The sequence below is a fragment of the Lycorma delicatula genome, chromosome 8 (assembly GCF_047948215.1).
Source record: "Lycorma delicatula isolate Av1 chromosome 8, ASM4794821v1, whole genome shotgun sequence".
NCBI classification, from domain to species: Eukaryota; Metazoa; Arthropoda; class Insecta; order Hemiptera; family Fulgoridae; genus Lycorma; species Lycorma delicatula.
The window spans coordinates 128,642,122-128,669,314 of NC_134462.1; the positions used below are offsets into that span (position 1 = coordinate 128,642,122).

A 27,193-nucleotide genomic window follows, 5' to 3' on the forward strand; every position below is an offset into this window, starting at 1 on the left:
TCTCTCCGTTGCGCGTTGGTAGTGTCCACACGGCATTGCGCAAGTTTTTAAAGACGCATCCGTACAGAATTCGTGTGAGTTGTTAATTGTAGACGCTGGAAAACGTGTAATTTTCTGTCATATAGGGGCGAATTCGACGATCGGTTTCAGTCTGACGAAGCACGGTACCACCTTGATGGATACGTGAATGCACAAAATTTACGCATTTGGTGTACGGAAATCCACGCACGAATCTCCTCTGCACGGACAAAAAGTGGGTGTTTTGTGTTCAGTATCACGTAGGCGAATCTTCAAGACATTCTTTCACGGCACAGTAATCGATATGTATAGATGGTGTAACAATTTATTAAAACTATACCTGCAGACCGGCTAGAGTGCACGCGGTTTCAGCAGGATAAAGCTACGGGTCATACACCCTACAACACCATAAATTTCTTGTATCAGTGTTTTCATGAACATTTCGAATGTGTTGTGGCTCCCTTAATCTCCTGATTTATCCCTTCCTGACATTTTTTATGGGGATATCTTAAGGAAGCTGCTTATAAAACGTGCTGAATGAGAACTTCAAATTCTTGTTTGAAATACCACGCAAGATTTAATAACTATCATAACTTAGAATTGGAACAGCACATTTATTAACTAATAATTATTATATATTGATTAGCTAAAGTGGTGAAATAATTTACTTTCTTTAAATAATTAAAAATAAAAAAAAAAATACGTGGAAATATTAAACTTTATTATCTATTATTGTATATCTATTGTCCATTACATACATTTAACATGTATTTTTTTTAAACAAAATTTTAAATTAATAACAGATTTTGATAACAGAAATGTGTAATGTCTTACTTTTTTTGATATCAGTATCATTTTGTTAAAAAGTTTTATTTATATACAGAAATTTTTGTTTTTTTGAACGGAAGAAATGATATCAGCGAGACTATTCCGTACGATTTTGTGTGATCATTCTTTTATTTTTTATTAATTACCGATCGTTATCTTATGGATTTATTATTAAAATTTATTGTCTTTCTAGAACAAACAAATACACAATTTTTTAATTTCTTGGCCAATATTTTTGCTGTTAATAGTTACATAATTCACTACGTACCAAATTTTTTCTTTTTTAATAAAATTAGTACTACTTTCATGACTCGAAGACCCGTGTTGTAAAATGGCATTTATTACTTTGTAAATGCAACCCTCGATTTTTATCGTATCCGTGGACACACATTTATATTATTATTGAATGATTTTTTTTTATTTCTCCATCAATTAGTTCAAATACTTCTGATTGTAGAATAAAATTTTACCTATCGAATCTATTTCTGTTTTATGTAACAAACCTTTGTTGCCACATTTGCAACACGAGTTCGTGTTTGCGTCGTTTTATTAGCAGCTATAATCTCTTGTAAACTAATACTTTTATTTTTTTTTTTAATGAAGTCGTAGGAATTAAAAAAATTGTTTTATTTTCCTTTCTTTCATTTATATAAGAGCATCATAATCTGTGGTATATTTTCTTTTAAATTTTATTATTTCAAGTAAATTGTCAAGTTTTTGTATTATCAAGTACTGCTACCTAGCGGCGCGATTCGTAAACCCACCTTTTAAGGAAAAGTGACATATTCGAGTCCGCGGTTCACCAAATGGAAGAAAAAACGTTTTCTAACAAAATTCTTTGAAAGTATTCTTTATTACAAATATAAGTGAACTGAAATATAATGTTTTTATGCTTATTTTTCCCCCCAATTTCACTATTAGATCAGGTCATGTTTAGAACTGTGAACATATTTCGTTGACTTCGCCGCATCGTCAAGTTCTGCGGACTCTTACCGGCGAAGTTCTAACGAACCTTTTGATATCCAAGTTTAAAAAGTATTAATTTATTTTAAGTTTTAATGTTATTTGACCTAGTGGAGTAAATACTTTTTAGCTAAATATAATACTTTCAGCCTACCTACCTAATGAAGCTTGTATAGGTTTGGTCATCTGTATCTTTATTACAATAAAAAGAAAGATGACGGACATTAAGATATTATTATTTAAGGTAAAATCGTAGATTAAATAGAATAATTTTATCCTGTAGTTTATCTTGTAGCCATTTCTGATAATAAATGCCAAAAAAAGAACCGGTTAAAATCTGTGGAAACGTTTTTTGGCTGACCTTTGTGATTTATCAAAGATGTTCAGTTGTTTTGGTATTTGTAACTTTGAGATGTTCATTATGATGAACCCCGTTTGTGTTTGATTCACTCTAGGTTAACACATAAATTTCCACCATTAATTAAGTCAAGTCAAATCAGTAGTGTTAAAGTGATCAGTCCTTTGAATTCAATAGATAATTACTGTATAAACGTTTGTCACATTCTCCTTCATTAAGTACGTTATGCAGAATTTTTAAAAATATTTTACTTTTTATAAAAAAAAAAAGGGAAAAAAGTCTCATAATGTCCCGATTGTATAAAAACACCCGCAGATTCGAAAAAAATACCCACTGAATAAGTATTTTTTTCAAAGTGTCGATTATCTGAAAATTTGACTTCTGATTTAAGGAATAATTTTGTAAAGTTGTTTTACACGTTTATTTCCGGTGGGAGCCGTATAAAGAATTATTTTCTTTTTTTTAAATAATTAAAATGCTACTGGTATTCATACGATTGCTACATTACTAATTTAATTTATATTTGTTTCTAGAAATATTGATAGCTTATTTTTTTACAAATATTTATAATATATTTTTTGACGGTATGTTGTTTTGATAGCGATGTGTTTGTTTCTTTAAAATATTTTTGTTACAAAAATTTAATTAATTTTTTATAAGAAAATGAAATCTGGGCTTTATTTTTAAAGCAACTACATTTAATAATAAATTCAATAATATCCGAAGCGGGTATGGAAGTTACGTTTAGAATTTTTTTTGAGAGGGACCTAAAGCTGGATTTACACTACGCAACAAGTTTTAAAACCCGTTTCAATTTAAAAAAAAGTTTCAAATTAGTGTTTTCAATAAAAATTGCCATATTTTTTAAGAAGTTATACTGTTCTCGTTCTGTGTCAACAAAGATCGTAGAATAATAATAATATATAACTTGTTTTAAAACTTGTTACAGTACTGTTAGAACCCTGTAACAAGTAACATAACCGACGATCAGAATCTGTATTGTTTGACGTGTCCGCTATTCTTTAATGAGTTTCCAATAATGATGACGGAATGAATACAAAAGTGGATGTCTTTTGTTTAATAAAAGTGTACAACGGGCTACAGTAGCTTTGGATCCAACAGAGGAAGACTTTAAAAATACCAATAAAAAGCACGGCGTATATCGGGAGTTGCATAACTTTTTTGAAAAAAGCGATTCGGAAAAAATATCCGAAAACCGATTAGGCAGTTTAACCGGAAATTAAGAAAGAATTCGGTACTGGAAAGGGTAACGATGAATAAAATGGATATTATTTTTTACTTAAGAGATAAAAATAGATCACAGTCTACCGGTGAAGATAGAAACCGAACGATATTGTAGACCATTCTTTTCCAAAGCGGGCGATAACGCTCCCTTGTGAGAGCGCTGGAGGCTTTCAGGTGGGGCAATAGAGGGCCCACAGAAAATTGGGGCGTTCAGGCGGTCTAGGAAGGCGATGGCTGATTAAAAAATTGGGAAAATCATGTTTTCCTGATATTTCAAACTAAAATTAAATACCTATTTACTAGTACAAAATATTAAAGGGACACCAATATTTTATGATAAAAAATTATTGTATTCTAACTATTTTAACTTTAGATTTAAAATCATCAAATTAAAAACAAAATTCAGTGAGAAATTACTTTCATTTAAAATTTATGTTTCAACTCAAAAATAGGATATTCCACGTTTAAAAACAATAACTTCAATTGCTGTTTTTAAGAGCGCATCTTAAAAACAGCAATTGCAGTTATTATTTTTAACAGAAGGTAAGTTTAAAAATGTTTGATTCTCAATGTGGGCGTGGGCGAAAAAGTTTGGGAATCAATATTGTAGAGTTAAACTTTCGAGTTTTTAAATGTTCTCCCTGAGGTCAACCAGATATTTTATACATTTCCATAATTTTTTTTTTTTTTTTAAAGTAGAATCCCGTAAATTTTGAAATTCTTAGATTTAACCGTGCCGTTTACTAAAGTGAAATTATACCTTTAACTCCAAGAAATTACAATAGGAATTAGGATTTCCTGTTATGTATATTTTTGTAAAAAAAAAAAAAAATATTAATATTTACGATAAAAAATTTTTTTTTTTTTTTTTTTTGTAAATGCTATTATTTTTGGACTGCAACAAGATTTTATCAGTAAAGTTAAAATCCCTTAATTAAAAGATAAAATGAGTAAAGACAAAACATTTTTTGTTGAAGCAACTTGTTTTTAGATTGTTAAAACTATGGATATCTCCATTAAGAAACTACATGATGACAGAATATTTAATATACTTCAAGTTTTTAACAAAAAAAAAGTTTAAATAACATGTTTGTAATGTCAAGCCGGTTTAAATGAGGTCAAGGTAGGTTAAAAAAAAACAAAAAACAATGGTCAAATAAATTTCTCGGTAATTTTTTTTTGTGTACGGGTGGTAGTTTGTTTATGAAAAATAATCCTGTTTAGACATTTTTCTTCTCGACAGATATGTTGCTGGAAAATTTAAAACTATACACAGAACAATTTTTCTACGGTTATAGATCATCAAATATTATTTCAGTTTTTATACCTGAATTTTTATTTTATACGAGGTCAAATGATTTTGATTAAAGCATTTAAGGTAATACAATAAGTAGTTCAATGAATTAAATAAAACAGAACAAATAATTTTTCGGTTCGTCGATTAATATGTGTAATAAATTCTTTGAAAAATCAACTGCTAAGTTCGAAAAAGACGTATCATGTACTGTAAAAAATAAAATTAGATAAGGTCTAAGTATTCAAGGAATCTTATAATTACTTCATCGATAAAGCAAACTTTAAAGGTTCAAACCGTTGAATAATCGGATTCAATTTTGATTAAGTTCCTTGACAGTGATTTAAGAGAAGCGAGAAAAAATATATTTTAATTTCAAGATATTATGATCGTTAAATAAATTTATCAAAACGTACAATTGCCGGCCTCCAAGGCGCAAGTTTTCGCGTCTTAACAATTTAAAACAACAATAATTGATATGCATTTTCAATAGGAAAAACAAAGAAAACGCTTTTTACGTATTTATTACCTCCAATATTTTCTTACGTCGTATTGATTCTATAAACAAACATCAAAACAACTAAAGGCCTAAAATAGTCGTATGAGCTTCAACAAAGCAATTAAAAAATGATTTATGATGATACTCGGAATGGGATATCAAGTTACACTGCCGTTGGCGGCTGATTGACGTGGCGAATAAATAAATAAACGTATTTACATTAGAACAGGTTTTTAATTACATTATGTATTTTTATTAGTTACTGTTATTTTTTCTCAATCATACAGTTTAATATTTTGTTATTTTCTTTTGCATAATTTTTCATCATTTTGTCCTTCGCTTAATTATATTAAACATATTTTTCATTAAGATTTTATAATTATAATATTTCTTTAACGGAAGTTAAAAAGAAACGAAACAGTTGTATACTAACATCGCTTCCTAAAATAAAGAAGTAATATAAGCCCTCTATCATTCTATCTTTATTTCACCTTCTTCGTTCTTCTAAGCTGTTATCATATTACCGTCACAAACACATTGTTGTCAATATTAAATTCTTTGTCACTCAGCAAGCCAAGGTTAAACAAGTTATAATTTTACAGTCAGGGATAGAACGAGTTAAGTTTTATATACCTGTAACACTGTTATTAACTCAGGTTGACAGTTTTCTAGACGGCACCGTTAATTAAAATCCATTGAAAATGGCAAATAGCCAACCATGAAGTACAAAGAATTGGATGTGTATAGTTCAATTCATATAAAAAAAAATTATTAATAGAGAGAGAGAGAGCGCGAGGGAGGAAGGAATCAAAGATCTGTTAATAAAAATACTATTGTGATCGAACCAGGAAAATTACATTCACGAATAAAGAAAAGCACGCGGAACATAGTATGTAGTGATGCAATGCGAACGGTCTTAAACTGTAACTGCCCAACATCATCCGGCTGAAAAATTTCACAAAAAACTACTTCATATTCTTGCGTACTACTTATATGGTATGTGTTTGTATAAAAACTGGTATATTTTATCAGAGAGAATTGAGAGATGGATTGATATTCATACTTACTTCTACTAGATTCGTAACTTGTTTTATCGTTTTAAAAGAAATTCTCTAACCAGTGGCAGCTCGCGTATAGACGCTGTGGAACTGCAGCACCCCTTACATCCACTTGATATTATCTTTAACATATAATATAATGAGTCTATTTTTCTTTAATTCTCACTTTATACTTGTACAATACATAATCCTTAAGCTTAATTCAGTAGCCATCCCCCACTTTATGAAAAAGATACAAAAATCTTTGGATGAACTGTGCGCTTTACAGTTTCAGCGGTGTGATGTTTGGCTGTTGTGCGCATGTGCACATAGGAAGCTGCACGCGAGGGTACGAGGGAAAGAGAGTACCGTTGTTCTCGCAGTGCCGGGTCGGCACTGCGAGAACAACGGTACAACAGTACGCCAGGGTCTGGCGTACTGATGGAAGGAAGCTTTTTTTTTACTCCTCATGTGTATGGAACGGTCCTTGTTCGTTTCCTTTTCTAGTTTAGTCGGCGGAAGGAATATGAAAGCGGTTTAATTGTTTCTTCAGTAGTGATCAGAAGATGGCGGAAAGTAAGGGTTCTTTGATTGGCAAATGTGTCCAAAAACACGCTGGAAGGACGAAAGAGAAGGTAATTAGTAAAAACTAATTATGAGTTTGTTTCTGGGTAGATAGAACTTTAAATCAAGCATGTTGGACTATAGTGTTTTTAAGCGGACATTTTATTAAGTTGTCTAATAATACTAAAAAATATTCTGTATTAACAGTTTATTATTTATTCGGTTAAACAGTATACGGCTTTTAAGCTCAATGTGCTTAAAAACCGTATACCATGTTCTTGAATGTCGTAAAGTGTAGAATTAGATTATTATCCTGCTTCCAGTTATTATATTTGATTCATTTTTTTCGGTTCTTTTATTTTACAGAAAACTTTACCATGGCCTTGAAAAGGCCTAGAAAAATATTTTCTGGAGCAGCACCCCCACTAATGGGGGTGGGAGCCGCCACTGCTTCTAACAAATTGTTCTATATACAATACATATATTCCAATATAAAAATATTATTCTATAATACATATTGTAATCAGTTTTATTTTAATTTTACATTTGCACGATTTAATCAAGCATTTTTTACGATATCTAACCAAGTTGTATATACTATAATAATTTAAATACAACCAAACCACTAAACACCGGCATCCACGATCTAGTTTTCAAATCTGTATAAAAATAACTGGCTTTACTAGGACTTGAACGCTGGAACCCTCGACTTCCAAATCAGCTGAAATTGCGAAGACGCGCTCACCACTAAATCAACCCGATGGGTAGGTTCAAAATATACTAGGAGACTTTTCACCGCGTCTATATTTGTATTTCTGGTTTCAAGATCACATCCACAAAATTCTGTTTTATGTACTGATGAACCAATTTTTTAGAAGAGATTGAGTAATTTGCGAAATAATCATCAGTGAAGGTTTCGGTGATTTACAGGGCACGATAGAAAGCAGTTACCAATACAGGTTTTTTTAATGTTAATGTTTGGTATAGTATTAGGTATTGGAACGTATTTTTATTTTTTTAAATCGCCTTAGGTAGGGGTAATTTTTATTTAGAATTTTTAGAGAATAATTTTCTACATCTTTTAAAATACATTTTATTACTAACGAGACAAGAAATGATTTGTCAACATGTCCGGAGGGAGGCTTTCCTCATTTTTGTCATAAAGTTAGGAATTACTTGCAAATAACATTTAAGAACTGAATCGAGCTGGGCGGAGCAATTAATTGCTCTCCTTAGTTATCTGACCTAATGTCAATGGACTAACTATATAAGGTCATATGAAATCATTAATATACGAACAAAAATTAACTGGAAAAGAATTAGCGATAAAAACTTTCAACTCGGATGAAATTATACGAATTAATACTGATACATTATGAACTCAACAGAGGAATTTTAGATTATTGTGTAAACAGTAAAGGTGGACATTTTGAATACTTAAAACAGAAAGTTAAATAATAAGTTCCAATTTATTTTTAATAATTCATTTTCTTTTTAGATATTTTCAAATATTAAAATGATTTTTGCTTCGGTTTAAAATTATAATACAAACTGTTCACGTTTAGTTGACGATTTTCTTAGAATTATATTATCTACAACAAATTTTTTTTTTAATTTTATTTACTGACGTTATTGTATGTTAAACCTACAAAAAATATTGTGTTTACAATAATTTTCTCAAAAATTACTGCAGATACATTTTTCGGACTTTTTTATTCAATTTTTCATTTCAATAACTATTTGAAACCGTGAAAGTTTATTCCTTAAGTTCTAAGAATTTCAGTATAATTTTACCAACGGAACAAAAACCAGGAAAAAATATTTCGCAAACTATGATTCAAAAACGTAGCGTTTTCTTAAAAGTTCTTTTTTATCTATTTTCACTTGTAAAACATGCCCTGAAATTCTTTTCATTTCTTCATTGGGCAACATGTGAAATATTTTGGGGTACTTACGTATTAACGCCACTGCAGCTACAGTTTTATTTAAAAACAAAGTAGTCAATCGTCTTTTCGGTGGAAAATAAACGTCTCTTTATTAATTTTAATAAATGGTTATTTATATTTATTTATTTTATAAATATAATTTAACCAAACTTAACCCACGCTCGCTTCGCTCGCTAACCTTGATTAATTAACACCGTAATTTTTTGGAGTATTTACTTAATAAATTCAGTAATTATGGCAATTATTTATTATTTAAATAATCAAAACACTGCTGTTAATTAGTCAAGGTTAGCGAGCGAAGCGAGCGTAGGTTAAGTTTGGTTAAATTATATTTATAAAATAAATAAATATAAATAACCATTTATTAAAATTAATAAAGACTGTTTTGAATCTATGTTAAAATCTATATCGGCCCATTTTCCACTGAAATCCGATTGACTAGTTTGTTTTTAAATAAAGCTGTAGCTGCGGTGGCGTTAATACGTAAGTACCTATTTTGGAATGACATTGTGTTATAGATTCAATAACACGACAGAATTTCTCATGGTTGTTATTCGTTTATGTTTAATCATATTTGAAGATTTTTCAAGCTCCGATTGATGTCATCAGTTACATTAAAATTTAATCAATTATGATCGATTGACATCTTTGTTTAAAAAGTTATTTTTTATAGTTAAATATTTTGTGGTTAATGAAATTAATAACCTCGTTCTCATACCTGATAATCTACTTACAAAACCTCTGGATTCATAACTCAATTGCATTCAATTTTTCTTCTACGCAAAATTCATCCTGTAACAGAAAAAAAATTTATTACAATTATTTTCTACCTGTAATTATAGTGGTTTTATGAATTTTTTAAAAAATATATAGTTATATATTTCTCTATAGAATTGAAGAAGAGTAAATGACGCGTTATTTTGTTTCTTTACACGATCTGTCGCAGTCTTAAATTTAACTTGCGGGACATCATCCCGCATTTGTCGATTTAGAACCGGATGTTGCTATTTTTTTTTTTTCTCAGTAACAATTATAATTACAATCGGCTCTCCTGCGGAGCCATAAATAAGTTTCCTGACAAAAGCACGTGATAAGAAGGTCCTTAAGGAACCCCCAAAATACACAACAGTTGCAAGCAAACTTATAGTCAAATATGAAATTCCAAGCTCAGTCATAAATTACAAACCATTAATTTCAGCACCATATAGGACACAAAACAAACATTAATAACAACGAAAAAAGAAAGAAAAGTAACAAGAAATTAGATACGACACCACTAAGCTTGACGGTGTTAGATTCCAAACTGTTACGCAGACCCTAAGTCGAGTACATGGGCTCATTTCAACCGTTGGACAACTCTGCTGTTATCGAGTAGATTAATTGCAAAGTGGTTTACATGATTCTCAAGCCTCTGCAGGTATTTGATATTGCGCTGTCGTGCAATCTCACGAACCGATGGGAGTTCCAGATAATCCTGAATCATCATTCCGCGTGAACCACGGAGCTTCTGCAATTACCCTCGCTACTTTGTTCTGAAATCGTTGTATAATTTCCACATTACTAGTACAAGCCGTTCCCCACAATTCTATGTCCAGATTGGGCGCAGGATAGTTTTGTAAATTAATATCTTGTTTGATAACGTGAGGCCTGAGTTCCTCCGTAGCAGCCGATGAAGTTCCCTTTACCTTGCGTTTAGCTGTTTCCTCTTCATCGTCACGTGACACTTCCAGGTCAAACGCCGATCCAGGTGAAATCCCAGATACCGCACAGTCTCCGTTAGCGAGATCAAAACACCATCGAAGTACACACCGGGACAGTCGTCACCTCTCCGCATGGCAAATGACGTGCCTCGACTTACCATGATTAACCTTAATCCTCCACTTTTTCTGCCACACGCACACACGATCCAGCGCCATTTGTAGGGTCTGCGAGGCTAGGCCAGGGTTTTCGTTAACGGCCAGGATATCGCGAACGGCCAGGTTCGCTGTCATCAGCGAACGTGGCGACGATGTAATCATTCAGGACCGGAATGTCCTAAGCGAATATGGAATACAACACAGGGCCCAGAACAGGACTCTGAGGGACACCCGATCCAATCTCATAGAACCTTGAAAACTCGACATTACAATTCTAAATAGTTTTAAATAAAAATGTGATTAAAATTTTCCCGTCATTACGGGAAAGTAATTTTTTTTTTAAGAAGGCTTTGTTTTCAAAGCAGCCATATATATTGTATATAGTCTACGTTGTACTTGTTTAAATTGGTAATACAGTAGGTCCATAAAAATCCAAACTGGGTAAGGGCAGTGAGAAAATATTAATTACGTACTCTATAGAGGATACTTCATCTTTAAACCTTTTTTGGCCATAATAAGGGTACTTTTCAATTTTTGTTAACTAGTATTTTGAGATGTTATAGGCTAATAGAAGATAATAAATAATAAGTGGAACAAAATATTATCAGTAAATTTTTACGGTTATTTTTCTTTTCGTTCCGACCACCACGGATAATGTTTGCATAGTTTTGACTTCTTTTTCATTTTCCAAAAGGTTTTCATTCTTTTGGTCAATTGTTATCGCCTTTCTGCCGTCCATCTACATTTTTTTCTTTCTCTCTGGTAACTTCCATTCTCGAATCTCTTTAATAAATTTATCTCTGTTTTTATACAGATCCTTAGGAATGCTTTTAGATCTGTTTCTATTTCTTTAAACCGGTTGGTCTTTGTAGCTCTGTTTATGTAGAAATTAAATAGTTTGTTGTCCATTTTGCGTAAATGTTCATAAAACTGTAATCTTCTTTTCCTAATTAAGTCCTCTATTTTTTCTGCATATTTGTAAATATCTTTTTCACTCTATCAATTCAATTTTCATATTTTAAGCCGTAAATTTTTCTTAAAATCCTTTTTTCTACTTTTGCTATTTCTTGTTCTGAAAAAAAAAACTTATAGGAATTCTGCACCGTACTGTGCTTCTGGTAGGACTACAGTTTTATGGTACTCCAAATTTGGAGTTATATATGACAGGGATTTTTTATCGTAAATGTTCTTCACCAGATGATACACGGTTCCCAATTTTCGTTCTTTATTCTTCATCCCGTTTTTATCAGTTTTATTCGGTGTTATAATTTCCCAAACATTTAAATTTAGAACTCTACTTATTTGTTTGTCGACGGAAATTTTTTAAGTATTTTGAGTTGTGTTCCCTTTGTCATCGGAAACCAAGTTAATGTTTTAATTAGAAATTTGAAGATCAATTTTGTTTGAAAATTCGCTTAGTTTATGAATTTTGATTTTAGCCTTGTCTATATCTCTTGTGAAAATTACAATATCGTCTACGAAGACCAGAATATTTGTATTTATGAATTTATAATTTTAGCGTCCATTTTTTGTTGAACTTTTAAATTTATTTCTCCCATTCTCTCATTTATTTTAAAGGGCTCAATTAAAGGGGATCGTACACAGTCCATCTCCTTGCCTTACCCAATTTTACTCTTGAACGGTTCTGAAAGTTCCCCTACGAATTTCCCTTTGGATTTTGTGTTTGTTAATAATTCTTTTATGTTTTCGATCCTGGAATCTAATTTTCAAGGATTTTCAGTAGAGATTCCCTGTGGATAGATTCGTAGGCTTTCTGAAAATTTAAAAAATTGTAATTAATTTTGGGTTTTCAATTTTTTGGTATTGTAAAATTTGTTTTAGATTAAAGATTTTCATTTCTTCCAGGTTTAAATCCGCCTTGATATTCTCATATTTGTAAGTTATTTAAAAAAACTTACAATGCGCTTAGTCAGTAACATACGTACTAATTTGCTTATATCCGTGTTCATGTAAATAATATTTTTTCAAAGAAAAGCAGGAAAAAAACGACTTAATTCTACGAATTACGTACTACATGTTTATTTATTTATTTATTATTACTATTTTCAATTATTACTAACACGGGAAATAATACATTACAATAATTTTGATGGAAATGTTTTTCTCAGGCACGTGTATATCATACTAAGTTATTTAATATTGTAACATTTGGCACATGACTAATACATATTTTTACTATTACATCATGTCATCATCATAAAATTATAAATAAATATTATCCCTACCACAGTGTAAAATCTACACATTATAATTAACCTCAGATTTATTTAAATGAAATGCAATATATTATGAGGAATTAATTATTAAAAAACTATTTATTTTATAATAATAAATATTATGTATATTATATTTATAATTCTTACATCACACAATTATTTAAATTACACGAGTTAAAAATGCGATAAAGTTATGTAAATAAATATATTATGTCAAAATTAGAAAAAACCATGTGTATTATTAATCTTTTCATTAAAAATATAATCCCTTGCCAAATTTATCAACCTACACACTTACGATTATTAATGATATGTATACGTTTGTACGTACTGTTATTTATATGTAAATATTCTGATCCTATAAAAGTATTTATTTATTTATAGAGCAAATTAAAAATTTTTAAATTACATAAAAAAATTACGAAAAAATATTTAAAACTAAAGTCACATATAAAAAATATCTCCAAAACATAAAAACCAGAAATAATTGAAATCCATTTGTAGTTATTTAAATCTTAATGTTAAAAAATTACGAAGAAAAAAAAGGTACATAAGGAATATAAAATTAGAATAAAATGAAAAAATAAAACAAAACGAAAGTGAAATTAAAATTGAGATTGCGCGACCGGGAATTTAATAAGAAAATAACAAAATTAAATTCAATATAAAGAAAAAAAATTTGGGACATGTTGTAACTGGCACATGTAATAAATGTGATTTTTACGAAGTTGTAAGGATTGGATTTTTTAAAAAAATCTATGCAAATCGGATAGATGTATTGAAAATCTATACATGGTAAACGGTCCTTAAGATTAAAGGGTTGAATACGTTAGGTAACAATGAAGTCCAAAGAATTGGGGAACATAAAAATTACATTTAAAAAAAAATCGATTAAAATATTACCTATTAAGATAGGCATATTTATTAAGAGTTGTATTAAAAAAGGGCTTGCCAACCTGGGGTCTAAATGAAATTTCAAGGGCGAGACAAAAATTGAAGTGTCCTAAGCAACTCGTTACTAAGCTAGTGATTTATATTAATTCTAAATTTTTTAAAATTTCATTTAGTAGAAGAGACAGCCTATTCGTTCCTTCTACACATTGTTAAAAAGATTGCGGCTCATTTGGAAATTCTATCAGAATCATCTGAGGATATTTTGCTGCTGAAAACCAACAGATTACTGTCAAACAATATGTCGTATACCTCTGGTTTTGATGATAAATCGAATGATGAAGAGCTGAACAAAAATACTAAATGAAAAATCAAGCTCCGATTAAAAGGAAGACTTCAAAGAAGTTATGAACTATATATATATATATATATATATTTCTTGTAGTTCAATTTTCCTGTTGCGGTATTGTTTATAAATTCAGAAATTAAAAACTAATGATCTTCAAATGTAATACTGTTCGCCGACAAGGAGAACAGAGCTCTAAAGAATACAGTACCGGCGAGCTACTATCGGTGTGTGTGTGTGTGTGTGTGTGTGTGTGAGACAGTTTTGACGAAGGGGACTGCTACTTACCTCCGCATGCCTCATACCGCAATTCTATTCTCGTGCAAGGTAAACGGTATTAATTTGTATGGGTAGCGAACGAATGAAACATATCCGACACGTCTGAAGTGTAGAAAAATGTTGGACCACTGTAATTGGAAGGAATACTGAATCGGTTAAAACGTCGTGATGGTGTGTCATTAATGGGCAGCTAAAACCTGTCAAGTAAAATGCTTATATAAATTTGTTTTAGATATCCCTTATTCTTTTTCCATCAATTATAAACCAGAACAGAGATAATGAAATTTTGAGAATATTTTGAAAAAAAAAATTATCCTTAAAGAGAAAAAGAAGAAAACGTTTAAGTTTGTAAAATCACTTTTATCTTAAGAGATATTTAATGTAAAAATAAACGTTTTAATATTTCATATTTTCTTCGTTAGTTCTAAGAATTTGAATTTATTTTTTTAAAAAATATTAAAAGTATTTTGTAATATTAGGTAGTTTTCGCCTGTTTTCCAAGTATCACAATTTCATAATACAAATTTTATAAAAGAAATGCTATTTAGTCAGAATGAAAGATTTATTATTTTACACAAAATACATGTGTAAACGTTGTAACAATAGAGCGTGTAGTTTCATAATTTCAATTAACAACGGATTTCTGGGCAGTTTGGTGGAGGAGGTCGCCAGGTGCAGGGGTCGTGTGCTGGTAGCGGGGGCTTTAACGCAAAGTGTCTCCCGAATTTGCCGACACGACAATGACGATACCTTAGTGAGCGGATGGCCGCGCTAGGATTCTTCAGAAGGATTGAGAGGCTCGGGGATGAGAGACAGCCCTCTGCGGAGCTGCCGTTCGCTCGTACTTGCACGAGTGGGCAGCACGGAGACTCTCGAACCCCCGAGGGACGGGGACTCTCCTTCCCCCGGGCGAAAAAAAAACGAAGACCAGGCCCGGCTCCTACTCTGGGGGTTTGAGGAGGGCGCAAAGTAACATCCGACCGGCGGGCCGTGACGGCGAAGCCCGTTACTCCCCTGGGCTGTGTTATACTTAATTGTAGCATCCGGCCCAGAGGAGAAGGTGAAAGGCGTTTCGGCCTTTCATCCGGATTTCCCGGGTTCGAATCCCGGTCAGGCATGGCATTTTTACACGCGCTACAAAAATTGTCATTCACCTCATCTTCTGAAGTAATACCTGACGGTGGTCCCGGAGGTTAAAAATAAATAATAATAACGAATGAAAATGGGATTGTGAAGAAAAGAAAAGAAAATTATCCACTAATTATAAATAAATAAAAATAATTAACTAAATTATATTATAATAAGTCTTCGTAACTGAATGTATTTCTGTAAAATTTAATTCATATGTATATCGCGTAGTAATGTAATATTATATAAGGATTTCTTCTTTTTTTAAAAATAAATATAATAAAACAAATACTACGTAATGAGGAAATTATACGTTTAAAAATACTATACCTGTTTCGAAAAATTTAAGGATTTTTTTTTAACGAAATAATTTATGCTGGTTTAAACATAAAATACAATTTTACACAAAAAAAAGAACGAAAAAATAAAGAAATAAATAGATTTTAACTGTAAAAACGCACGCTCGCGCACGCGCACACACGGAACAGAATATTTAGCATTGATCATTTCCTGTTTGATAAATGGTATTTCCTAAACGGATGTGTTTCAGTCAATGGCGGAAAAATTGAACAATTTATTTTATAAAAGCTTTTAATGTTAAGTCTATTGATATGAACAGTATCGACTTTGCATGTAACCGTCACAAATATTGTATGTTTACGTTTATACATATTAATTAAACGTTAAACGTCAATACAAGGATACAATATAATATAATTATATCCTTGTTTTATACTTAAAACAAGGTTATAGTTAGTTAGCGGTCTAACAAAACTAATTTAGTGTGTTTTTACATGTGAACTCAATATGACAGCATTAAAAATTGTCGCTAATATCCCGGTCAATGGTAATTCATGAACCTTATTGATTTCTCTCGCATTAACTTATCCGGTCGGGTAGAGGTCTTTGTGGAAGGTTCTATTATTCAATACTGGATATTTAGGATTCGAAAGACAATATTAACAATGGATTCACTCTCTTAATCGGAGTTAGTAGTCATTTTTCTGATATTACAAAACATTTTTTTTATTAAAAAGACTGGAGAAGTAAATTTTCCAGATATGTGGGAACCAGTTTTTTTGGAAGACATAGAAATTGCTAACTTTGTTGGGAAGTTAATGGCTTTTTTCAGGTACTGAACGAGGTATGATTCGTTATTAAATTAATGGATTTATTCTTTGCAGAGGGGTTTGCGAAGTTAATTATACGCCTCCTTGTTCAATGATATTAATGATGAACTACGGTGTTCATAATGTTACAAAAACTTCTAACCTTATGTTGTCAAATAATATACTCGATCTATGTTATCTTTTCTTTTTTTTTAATTAAAATTAATCGGTGGAAATTTCATATTAATCAAATATATTTAAGAGATATTGGTTTTTATGCGCTGAATAAAATGTCTTGTTTGTTTGAACAGAATATATATAATATTTGATTTGTGTATTATTAGGTGAACGATACAAAAAACAGTACAAGAATCACGTATACTTGAATCTACCCTTATAAATCAAACGAAATTATAACTAGGATTGTTCCTGTCCTCCCATCACGCAAAAAACTAGTGGACAGATTTTAATAAATCTTTAAAGATTTATACCTTACAGACTCGGTCACTATTACCAATTAGAATTATCACGATATTCCTAACGGGAATTAACATTATTTATGAGAGGAAAAATAATTAGTCTTTTTACTTCATTATATTTATGTTACCGTGGTAAAAAAAAGATCTCCGATTTCAGATCTATATACTAATCATCTAAACTAATCTGTTTATAACTACTTAATATTTTATTAGTTTGTTATTATTAATGTAATTAGCTTAAATTAGCACATTTAGCGAACTTAAAGTCTGCTAAAATAATGAGAGTATCTCGATCCTCTGAAACAGCTGAAGTGCGTGATTCTGGGTTAATTGCTGACAGAGTCCTGCTCCCAGACTCGAAGACTCGAAATGTAATAAATTTTCAACGCGAGTGGCAGTTTATCCACGAGTTCATATAGATGTCATAGTACAGCTACCATGGTCACATAAGGATAGAAGTGGCCAGATATTAAATACGCCAATCATGGACATAATGGTCATGACGGAAGTATTTTCGTATTGTCATGCTCGGAAATGAAAACGGGAACCAAAAAACCCCCGGTCCATTTTTTTACACTCTCATTATAACCAATATTAAATTTTGCGATTAAGTTTACAAAAATACAGCTAGAAAATCGATGATTATTGAAAAAATGATTTTTGAATAGTAGGACAATTAGAAATGGAAAAATATTGGAAATTTTGACTCTGTACCCTTCAAAGCTATCGAAATGCCGACGAAGAAAGAAACAGTATCGGTCAGATAACTCCTGCAACATAAAAGAAAGCCATCCGTGCATCGGAAACATGAAAACAACGGACGATTCGTTTAGAACACGAGTGTATCAGATCTACGTCAAAAACGAAGGAAACGTTGAAGGAAACAGGGTATTTCAGGCTTTAATTGTTATTTACCAGTACTATTGTTACAACCGTGACGTTAACGAACACAGCCGGGGGTTCCCGCTAGTGGAGACGTATATAAATATTTAAAAAATTATATTTTATGTTTATTTATTCAAGGTCAAAATTACACACAACTGAAAATGATTTCATCAGAATTTTATGAATTTGGAATTTCCGGAAAAGTCCGTTTAAGTTATTAAAAGGTAATGAAAAATATTTTATTAATTATTTAAAAATCTATAAAGAAATATTTTAAGTTACTTTTCGTTCATGTATCTATAAAGGGAATTGTAAATCAGAAATTATTACTTCTTATTTTTAATCCGAACCCATGAAATTTAGCGTTAGAGATATAAAAAATTTAGATAACATACACAGCTCTAAATTACAATAAACACTGTTTTTCTATTAAAGAGCTGCAATGCAGTAGGCTAAGAAAAATTAAAATGATAGGTATGTGAAGCGGTTACGATGTTATAGCAGTTCAACAGTGATAAATCGCAGTACTTCGGTAAACGAAACCGTAACTTCGTCTCTTTTTACAACTTAATTGTGCAACGTTATCTTTTCGTTCGATTTACTGACGTAAATACTGAGCTACTTCTTTCATTTGACGCAGTAAGATTATTTTTTATACCATATTACTTATTATTATTATACCATATTAAAGAAAAACAAATAATTTAAACGAACTGATAATTGGTAAAAAATATTTCATAATGTGAATTTTTATGCAAAATGTATAAGAAAATGTTTGTCTCTATATTATTCTGTTTATTCTCTTTCTCTCTCTTACATACATTTTCGCAAAATGAATACAAATACATCAAGATGAATAGAAATTAAAAAGACGGATGAAGGGAAAGTAAAAGAAAATAAAGAAGGAATTCTGTGGGTCTAGTATTCCAACGATGCCACAAGGGGTGAAAGTTATATTAAAATGTCGGAGGAAAAAGCAGCCCCGATGATTATAATAACGAACTGTGATGATTAAAATGATACACAGGGCTATGTATATGTATGGTGTGTGTGTGTGTGTGTGTGTGTGCATATATATAGATATATATCACCCTCATCACTCCCCACTCGTGGAAACTAGGAAGAAATGTATGTAATACACGAGACAATTTTACTACTAATACTTTATATTCTTTTTACAAAAAAAAAGGTTGAAATATTGCTGGTAAAACTTGAGTTGACTACCGCAATATTTTCTTTAAATTAATATTTTTCGAGTTTCCTAGTAACTTACATAAAAACTTGCACTTTGAGTTTAAAAATTAATATTACGTAGAATGTAATAACTTTCTTTTTTTTTAATAAATTAACAGGTGAAAGAGTATTACTTCAGATAGGAATGCGACTTGCGCTTTGACTCCGGCAAATATTACTGCCATTACAATAAAAGCCCAACAAGAAAGCAGAGTGAAGCGAGTTAAGTTATTTAGTAATAAGAGAAAGTGTTAAGTCTAAGTAGATAGGAATGACTTGCTTTTAGAAGTTTAGAAATTCAAGTTATAAACATTTCCAAAGGATTACGAATTTAAACTTTTAAAAATTTTAGAAATTACGTTTACGTATAAGTACAAATTTTCTTTCTGAAACTAAAATTTCTATCGTTTAACCATAATAATTTTTGGCTTTCTATATTTTAGAACCTTTTTATATCTTAAATTTTTCGTCCTTAAGAAAAACCGAAATTTTCCAGATGATGGAGAATGATTTTTCTTCCAGAAGGAGAGATGGTTTATCGAATATATTAGAAAAGTTGTAAATCACCATGTTGAATTAATTTTTGCATTACGTCGCATTTTTTATTACAACATAGCTTAGAATAATCCGCGTTCTTATAAGAGGCCTATTAATTTTTTTTTCATACCAGGAACGATTACTCGATTAAAAATTCCCTGCTCATAAAATTTTTTTTATTTCAAATATATTAAATTTTAATTATTAAAATCTTTTTCCAGAATTCTTTTTGACAAAAAGATTTGCCGTTTAATTTTGTTTCGTATATTTAGGCCTTATTTAAAACCAAATGCACAAATTTAAATTAATTTCGATTCGTATGTAGTAACATCTAAGCCTTACTCAAAACCAAATGTACAAATTTTAATTTTTTCTTTATTTTGTAGAGAAAGTTCTTCTGGTAGCCCGTGGAAAGTTTATTTCACATAAATCTGAAGATTTTTATTAAAAAAAAAAGGAAAAAAGTCGTAATGTCACAATAAAACGTGTTAAAGAATTGTAAAACTTTTTAAAGAAATTTCAATTGTGTTAGGATAATACATACAGCCTGATTAAACTACTTACAGACTTCATATAAAAAGAAATACAAAAAAAATATATCCCCGCACTCCAAACTTAGGTCATTATGGTGATAATGAAACATAATTTTTTGCATTCCCATTATTTTGTTCAGTACACAATTTTCTGAGCTTTTATGAATTTTGCATGTCTTGTTTTTTGTTGGACAATTATTATTTTAAAAAAGAAAAAACTAAAAATTGTTCATAAAATTAATTTAAAATAATAAAGTCGATTTTAAAAAAAAATAAAAAATTATTAATTATTTAAATATCAAGGTTTTGAAGTCGGTATCAACGAAAGATAAATATTAAAATGACTATTTTAATTTAATTCGGCGTCAACATAAAAAAATTTAAGGTTGAATTTTTTTCTTTTACGTTTTAGTCATTCTTTTTAAGGTAATGTTAATTACTGCCCTGGTTTGTTTTATTTTTTATCCCTCCAAATTTAAAGCTAAAATACACTACTCGGTGAGTAAATCATGGATAACTGTTTTAACCTGTGAGAGAGAATGATCCAGCGAACAAACTTGAGGAAAAAATTCATTTCCAAAGAGATTTGTTTTAAGTGAACTTTTATTTCATTTTACTATTAAAATTCTGGGCTTAAATGTATTTGAAAGTATAACATAAAATTAAATAAGACTCATTAAGTATAGAACCCCGTCAAAAATTCGTAAATAGAAATTTAAATTCATCTCTAGAGCAGCGTTTCTCAACATAACGGTGAGCGATGATATGTAAAAGGGGAAGGGGGTCGAGAAATTAGTCTACAACTTTACACGTAAATAATAATGAAATTGATTTTATGAGAAACAAAATCATTTATTATAAATATTTTACATGTAAAGAAAATAAATTTAAGAGATGAGATGGTTGCGTTTGTCTTTCATTTACAAGTTTCTCCATACGTGAACTTATATTAGAAACTCACAAAAGCAAATTTTTTTTTAAGTGATAAAATACGATTCCTATATCTAGTTATTAGCGCAAACGCAGACGAAAAACCAATTTCACAGAGATAAGACGTGGCGAAAGGAAGTAATATTTTCAGTTGTTTGCGACTAAATTTACATATTCACTTCAACAAGCAAGCCAAAACGTATCTAAATCTTCAAATTTAAATTGTAGTTGTAACGTTTTATCAGCAGACATTTCGATGAACTGGTCGTGAATATCTTCCGGTAACCTTAGCAGCTGCAATAACAATTTCACTAATTGGATTCGGTACCAATCTTATCGAGAAATCTAACTTCCGGTACATCCTCGGCCAACTGAATTTTTTTATGTTCGAACATGATGTTCTCAGCGAATATTACGTAAGCAGATCAAATTACAAGGAGCACGTACACATTAAGTTTGAACTTGTAAATTGCTCATGCTGGCACACACTTCATATATGCATATACATGTTCATACCCGTCGCTATCGACGTAATTAGTTTTAACTAGGTTTCATTGAGTTGTGGTTGGGAAGGTCGGTGTTCTAGAAGGAATTCTAGAGCCCCCGTTTAAAATTAAAAAACCTTTACAAAATCTGTATTTTATAATTCTTACTCCATGAATATTTTTATCTGCTTCCTGAGGGAATAAATATTGGGAATAAAACATATTTTTTGTTAAAAAGGCTGGTAAATCCCATGTAAATATACACATTTAAAAAATTTTAAATTAAAACTTTTATCGGGCTTAGGATAAATAAATTCAGTAGTATTACTAAAATTTGTTTGACGCATAGACGAACAAATCACACAATATTGATGAACGATTTTAATATGACATTTTAGAAAGAAAGCAATGATACTAAAAAGAAAACGTATTTTACGCGTAAATTATATGTAAATGCAAATCTTTAATTTTATATCATTTTATATAAATAGTATGTTACTGCAAAGGAAATTATATTGCCAGGTTATTATTATAAGATTCGTAGTTTCGTAACAGTTACGTCACTAAGATTATTATTATTACTATTACAACACAAACTGTCTAATGCCAAAAGGAAAAGGTTGCTAGAATATTTACTATTACACTACTTCCATTACACAGCATAAAATAAAGATAAAATGTTTTTTTTTTACATTTTGCCAAATTAAATCTTACCGCATGCCAATACAAAGAGTAATTTGGCGTAATTATTATTTTCATTTTTTTAGCGGCATATTTTATTTCGTTTTGTTTTAGACACCGTTTCCTTTATATTTTTGAGCAAATGTACCATTACAATTATTAGAAAAGTTTTATTTATTAAGCTTAATAGAAATGGTTTATTTCAAAAGAAAAATATCTTCAGCGAAAAGCAAAAGGAATACAAAAAAAGTTGCAATAAAAATACTATGAAATAATGGTGAAGATTTTAAAAGATTATTTAAAATCTAAGATAGGCTATGGTGAATTATCAGTTAGTATAGTAAAAACACAGTGATGTCCTTGCAATACAACTATGTATCGACCTTCACAGATGATATTATAATTTTTGCAAGAGAAATAGATGAAGTTAAAATAAAAAATCTAATAAACTAAGCGAATACGTAAGCAAAATTGGATCTTCAAATTTCCTATGAAAAAACCGTTTTCCAGTGACAAAAAGAACAGAGTTCAAACCAATAAAATTACCACAAAGAAATAAGTACGGTTTAAAATTTGAAATATTTGGCAGAAATTATAACGCCCAATATAATTGAAAAAAAATGGGATGAAAAATAGAGTACGAGAAATTGAAACCGCCTATAATCTCACGAAAAAGAAAATCTACAACAAAAAAAATCCCTTTCATGTAACAGTGAATTGAAGCACTAAAAAACTGCAGTCCTACTAGCACTGTATGCAGCAGAATATCTGCAGTTTTTTCAGGACAAGAATTAGCAAATGTAGAAAAATGGATTTTAACAAACATTTATGGACTAAAATATGAAGATGGAATTTACAAATTGAAAAAGTAATTTACAAATATATAGAAAAAATAGGGTATTTAATCAGGAAAAAAATACAGTTTTATTGACATTTGTGTAGAATGGAAAAACTAATGATTAACAAAACAAATATTTAATTTCTACATAAACAGAGCCACAAAGACCAACCGGTTCAAAGAAATATAATTTATCATAAAACATTCAAAATAACTAAATACATTAAACATTATAAAAAAAAAAGAATCTGATGTGGACACCACATGACTTCCTTGTACGACTATTAAATTACATATACACATTTTTAAAACTAAATAAAATTTTATTTCACTAATAACTTCTGATATTTATTCATATATATTTTTTTGTTGTTATTACTGAAACATTATTTATCGTAAACATTTTTTTACAAGTCGAATTCGAACCGCTGTGTCATCCCCTTGTAAGATCAAAATATTTCATTAATTAAAATTCTATCTGGCTATAACTCTGGAACCAACGAAAATAAGTACCACTTATGAAACGTCGTTAAAAAGCTCTAATGAGAGCTTATTACTGCAGTTAAAAAATACTCCATACTCCCAATTTTTTTGGATTTTGGGTTCTTTTGGAAATTTTAGTCCAGTCAATTGCAATCAAACGGAGAGGTGTACAACTAGATGTTACAACAGTCCTAAATTCAAAATTTCAACAATCTACGGCTAATTGTTTTGGAGTTACGTACACGTACGTATGGACGTCACGTTGGAACTAGTCAAAATGAATTCAGGGATGGTCAAAATGGATATTTCCGTTAGAATCTGAAAACCGAAATTTTCAAAGGGAAAGGAAAAGAAGGATATAATAAACCTGAATAGATGGACGAAAGAAAGGCGACAACAGAGCTAAAGAATGAAAACATTTTAGGAAAAGAGGAAGAAGTCAAAACTATGAAAACATGATCCATAATGGTCGGAACAAAAAGAAGAAAACTATGTTTAATTGACATTTATTTTGGCCTATTTGATTATTGGATATGGTATTTTAATTAACATGAACAAAGAAAAATTAAAAATATTAAAAAAAAGTTATTAAGTTTATTATTAAGTTTGGGATTAAATTAGGATACACCATTTACAACTGGAATTAAAAAAAAAATAAAGAACAGAAGAAAAAAATTAATCTTATTGTGTTCGGTTCATAATAATAGATTATGTAGATCACGTCAGGAATGGGTGACATACAACTCCACAGTTAAAAAACTACCGCTTCAAAAATTGTCAAGTTGAGTCAAAAACCGTGGTAAAACAGAATACACAATTAATTATAAAACAAGAAATAGATTACATTAAGTGTACAATGGTTCTATATAATCCCAATGTCCTCATTATCGAGAAAAGAAGAATAAGGAAAAATGGTAGGCGATGATAAAAAAAAGGAGGATTTACCAACGGAAGGACCGTTGTACGAAACGAATCCACCGTAGCTTAAGAACCCGCAGGCAATGAACACCCGGTCCACCGTCCTTTCGAAAATCCGACGTATTTTTATTCCGGATGGAAACAGCAGATACCAATCTTTATTTTGCATTGACTAGTTTAAAAGTACGCTATTTTTTTTTAAAGAACACCTGAGGACAGAGGGTTTAAAAAAAAATACGACTTGTCCTCCAACGTGGAAATGTCAGCTTAACTACTGTAATAGAACAACTATATATTTAATTATTTCAAGAAGTATATTTTGTTTTTTAACTCCTACTTTTTATTTTTATAATAAAACATCAATATTAAATATAGACCGTATAAATCACCGGCCCATATTTATGTATTTAACAAATCAACGCCTTAATGAAACACGCACTATCTTAGCAATTAAGATAAAACAGATTTAAAATCGACGAGCATACTTAAGGTAATAATTACAAAAACTCTGCCTAGTCTTCTTCAAAAAAACGCACCGGGTTGGTCTAGTGATGAACGCGTCTTCCCAAATGAGGGATTTGGAAGTCGAGAGTTCCAACGTTCAAGTCCTAGTAAAGTCAGTTATTTTTAAACGGATTTGAATACTAGATCCTGGATACCTGTGTTCTTTGGTGGGTTTGTGTTTTAATCAACAACACATCTCAGGAATGGCAGAACTGAGAGTGTACAAGACTATACATCATTTGCACTCATACATCATCCTCTGAAGTATTTTCTGAACGGTAATTAACGGAGGCTAAACAGGAAAAAGAAAGAAGTCTTCTTCAGAAAATTTAAATTTAACCATAAAAAAGCTTGATTTAGAACGAAAGTAGCGTAAATTTATATACTTTTTAAACATGGTATTTAACTTTTTAATATCTTTTATTAATTATCTTTTTTATATTCACTTCTGTTTTCATGATTGTTATAGGCTAATTATAATTTTAACAGAACAATTTTCATTATGTTCTGGACTGAATACCCACAATTAAATAAAACGATAAAATGAGTTATTTTGTAATCGAATAAAAAAAATCGTCTAATTACTGACTAATTAAAACACATTTTCTTTAAAATATCAAAATAAGTATGTAACTCACAAGATTGGTCAGGTTGTAAAATCGTCGTCGTAAATCAGCTGATTTCGAAGTCGAAATTCTCGGGTTCAAATCCTAATAAAGATAGTTACTTTTATTCGGATTTGAAAACTAGATCGTGGATACCAGTATTCTTTGGGGTTGGGTTTCAATTAACCACACATCTCAGAAATGGTCGGCCTGAGTTTGTTCAAGATCACACATTTACCGGTCGTTTAATAAATTCACTCGTTATTTTAAAATAAAACTCTTTATATCATCTACGAAACATATCTATGAACACCTGCCGCAGTCATTAACTATCTGCTCGCCCAAAAAAAGGGGAATAATAAATCGGTTTTTCATTGGAAGAAAAACTCATCATCTGAATGCGGGATTGAAAAGACCGTTTTAAAACAGAATGGCGTATTACCATTACGGAACCATGTTTGTTTTTTTACGCCGATTTCTAAAGAAATCAATGTAAAAAAACCTAGAACTATACCGCAAAAAAGAAAGTACGGCAATCACTCAAAAAATGGGGTATGTTTTTCATTTATCAACGTTCATAACCCAGACCCCCAAAAAAACAAATACAAAAATGTGGTGTTATGTTCGTACTTGTGTATATAGGGCAATTTTTGGGGTAAATATCTGTAGTGATTGGCGAGGACGGGTTAGAGGTCAATTTTCTCAAAATTTTGCAAACATAAACTCACTTTATAGCTCAGTGCATGCGTGCATGCTTATCTTGCCATTAAAAGAAAAATTAAACCAAAATTCCCCCTTACTCAAAAATCATAAAGTTACCTTATTATTTATTGAATATTTTATTTTACTTCCTCGTAAGAAGTGAAGGAAGGATTCCTTCATCGCGAAAAATTATGGTTTTCAGTTTTCAACGGAAATATCCATTTTGACCATCCCTGAATGCATCTTGACTAGTTTCGGCGTGACGTCTGTACGCACGTATGTATCTCGCATAACTCAAAAACGATTAGCCGTGAGATGTTGAAATTTTGGATTTAGGATTGTTGTAAACATCTAGCTAATATTGTGAGTTGGGGAGCCAATAAAAATGAAAAAATAACGAATTTTGAATTTTTCATAAATTTTTTTACTATAATATTATATAGAAATTTTATTGTACCATCTCCATTTAACATGCAATCCTTTGCTCTTAACAAACTGATCGAGTATATCTTAAAAAAGAAACCTACGCTCATAAAAATTTTATAAAATTATTAAAAGCGTTTAGCCGTTCTTAGGTAGGCCAGGAATTTACGGGTAATAGAATAAGTTATTTTTTAACATGTAATGTACTTAGACCGGTAAATTAGAATTTATTACATTCAAATGCTTAGTATTTTTTATTTGATTTTAAATGTGCCACTATATGAAAACAATAATTAGCTTATTTATAAAACACTCGAGTGCGCACAATCCCGATAAATCTCGCAGTTTTCAACCTTCAG

At 30.5% G+C, this 27,193-nt stretch overlaps 1 long non-coding RNA gene across 1 annotated transcript in view; it reads right to left on the minus strand.

Moving 5' to 3' along the window:
• LOC142328842 (uncharacterized) overlaps positions 1-27,193 on the minus strand; it is a 61,253-nt gene that overhangs the window by 23,159 nt on the left and 10,901 nt on the right. Inside the window, exon 2 of the long non-coding RNA XR_012757371.1 lies at positions 9,471-9,544. This is a non-coding gene — a long non-coding RNA (uncharacterized LOC142328842). The remainder of the gene's footprint in view (positions 1-9,470; positions 9,545-27,193) is intronic.